This window comes from Lethenteron reissneri, unplaced genomic scaffold (genome assembly GCF_015708825.2).
Source record: "Lethenteron reissneri isolate LAM-NWPU_2019-01 unplaced genomic scaffold, ASM1570882v1 scaffold_110, whole genome shotgun sequence".
NCBI lineage: Eukaryota > Metazoa > Chordata > Hyperoartia > Petromyzontiformes > Petromyzontidae > Lethenteron > Lethenteron reissneri.
In genome coordinates this window covers 35,632-38,915 of record NW_026890783.1, presented here as the reverse complement: position 1 = coordinate 38,915, position 3,284 = coordinate 35,632, and positions in this window count along the sequence as shown.

Here is a 3,284-nt window from a genome sequence, read left to right as displayed (position 1 = left end):
TCCGAAGTTGGTGGGCTTTCAACGTCACTTTCAAAGATACGAGCTCTTAAAACAACAGGCGCGCGTGGTGAATTCCAATCAATCCTATCAACTCCCACTTCGCACTCTACACGTGCTGTACTGTGTTCGCTAATGTCACGAGTACTGGTAGTGACCCTTCTCCATCGCACATCAAACTATAACGAAGGGCCCTTGCCTGAAACGTCGCCTATTATATATACTTCTCCTTTTAAGGCAAACGCATAGCTGTCAACCCCTTAGTGCCTATCTTATTACAGACCAAGTCAGACCTAATTGGTCACCCCGTGCCCTTATACATCCCAACGTTCATCATACAGTCCCATCACAAGGGACAAACACAAATAGACAAATAAATGTTTGCCCGAAAAAGATGGCTGTACACCTATGGACCTGAAAACAACATTTCCCCACACAAGAATACGGCTAAAACGTATAGGTTGACAAGTATGTAAACGTGTGATGATGAATGTATGGAGGTATTTTAAAAATAAATAATTTGTCCACCAACGCAGCAGCAGCATCAACAATTGTATGCGCTGAACTTCTTTCGCACCGTACGTAGCCAACCGTGCTAATCGGAGGTGCGTCACTGGTGTTGGCCGTGAATTTTGCTTTAAAGACAGAGCGGGCAGCAGTGTCGGTGTCTCGAATGCCGCCACTGGCGGTGCTGGCCAGCTGATCGAACGTTCAGTTTCCACTCGGCGTTTCAGCTGCCGGGGTCGGCCGCTCGACCCGGATCGGGAAACGCCGTGACCACGACTCTCGCGTTCAGCTCAACCCCGCCTCCCCAGCGTCGTGCGCTTGCAAAGCGATCGGAAGACGGCGGCGCCACCAAACAGCCCCGATCGCAACACCTAAAGCTGACGACAATTCAACCGACTCGGAATTCCAAGCTCGCTTGCTCCAGCAAAAGCTGTCATTGTTAAAGCATGCCGTCAGCTCAAATCCGGGGCATATACCACGACACGAACTTGTCTGGGCGAGGGATACGGGAAGGGATGAAGAGACACTGTGCCAGGGCACGGAAGTGGTTTTGGGAGCTCGTTCTGGACTCACTGGGTGCGCGTGAGCTCCTGCACGCACAGCAGCAGCAACAGCAGAGTTGAGAAGAAGCCGCCGAGTGGTGCTGCCCTCATCACGGCCAGTGCTGGCAACTGCAAAACCCGCGGCGTTCAAACAAAAAACTCCCCCGCCACACCAACAGAGGGCAGAGCAGACATTGCGGGTCAATGCATGCACTCACAGAAGGCCACGTGGTTGATAATTAATGGTGTAAATACTGTAATATTTGTACATACACATGGAGAGATAGCTACGTGAATTAGGCCTATTGCCGACTTGTTGATATTGTTGATTTTGTTACCACATTTCTGGGAGACGCAGCGGCCCACTTTTACAAAGCCACGCCGACTCAGTCACTCGTCCAGTCCACACACTGGACCTGTTTCAACCTTCTGGGTCTCATCAGTAGAGTTAAACAAATGCTGCTGGATCAATTGAAGTTTTTGGCAAGAGCATATGCTTCGGCACCACTGCCAATGCAGCAGTATCACCGACTAATGCCAGGAAGTGTAAACAATTACACTGGTCAACAAGAAAAAACTTTTTTTTCTGGCCTGGACTTTTGCAGCTGTTTTAGACTAATTTCAGGGTGCTGATTCCAAATCTGATCTCAGATTTACTCTATCACATCTCATTTTTATGCTATCGGCATACCCCATTTCCATTGATTTTACCCGAAATTAACTCTGTCACTTATGATTGCAAGTCGTTGCGAGTCAGTGACTGCTTTAGTGTTAAAATATGGTTCTGTATTTTTAGGATAGTGTGTTTATAATATCATTTTATGTAGATATCCACATTTATTGAATATTTTTCTTCTGCAGTTTTTATTGGAAATGCAATATTTGCTACCTCAAAAACCTGATGTGATAGACAAAAACTGATGCCAGATTTGTAATCAGCATCCCAAAATTACCTTAAAACCGTTGGAATACCTTATGCCAGAAAAGTTGTGTTGACCAGTGTTATTGTGTGCTCTTTGATCATTGTTGTGATACTACAATGCATTGATGGCTCTTCCTCACAAAATTATGGATTTAAACTAGGGTTAAAATATGGTAAAGATTAAGACTCGTTCAGCCACGAACACAGGGGTGGGTGGACCTGCGGTTCTGGAGCCGCACGCGACTCTTTAAGGACTGCTTGGTGACTTGATTCACAAGCATTCTGGTGGCTCTTGAAATATTTACGGTATTTTTTTTCTACCGAATTCGAAAAAAATTGCTCCTCTTGTTATTTTTGTTGCCGACCCCTGAACTAAGACAACTAATTTGTGTCGCACCATCGAGTTAAGCCCGTTAGTTCAGCACACGGTAAATATTGAGCTGTGTGTGGGTCTGCCCGTTGCCGGTACAAAGGGAATTGCGTATCCCATGTAGACACGTGTAGGGTTATCACAAATAACTAGAGAGCAGAGACTCTTACTGGTAGGAACCTCCTAGTTACACCAGCCCACGGGGGATTATTGTGTCCGTCCGTCCGTCGTGCAGGGAGGGGCTGGGTGGGGAGGGAGGGGCTGGGTGGGGAGGGGACGGTGGGGAGGGGCTGGGTGGGGAGGGTGGGGCTGGGTGGGGAGGGGAGGGTGGGGAGGGGCTGGTCACCCCGTGATGCTCTTATAAAATTAAACGTTTAACCTACTCACGCTGGCTTGTGCCCGCCCTCTCAGTCGGGCATATTTGCGGAATACACCACGCCGCCGTTGACCCTGGCCATTGACCGAGCAACCCAACGTTCCTACCAGCTCCCTCCCCAGGAATATGCTAGGTACCCTTCTATTTCGCCGTATGGCTGATGTTGATGTAGAGCATTGGTTCTTAACCTTTACTGCAGCCTTGCACCACCCCTTTGGTTTTGAATTGTAAAAATATATATATAATGTTAATAAACACATAGGTTTGATGAAACACAGTAGTTGTACTTACGTGCCAGTGCTTAATTTGTGTTTCGATGATTTACCTTCTAAAGAAATCTGCCATGTCTGGCACCCCCAGAAAGGGAATCTCGCACCCCCAGGAGGTGCGGGCACACCCCAGGTTAAGAACCATTGATGTAGAGCGACAACTATAACTTTAAGTTGAAGCGATTCAGCCAGATTATTTGGTCAGGAGTAGCGGAGTGGTGCATCACCGTGATGATGCCTCCATTTGTGTTTATGAATCGGGATTTGAGTCGTCAAATGTTCAATGATCGCTTCTGGGTGT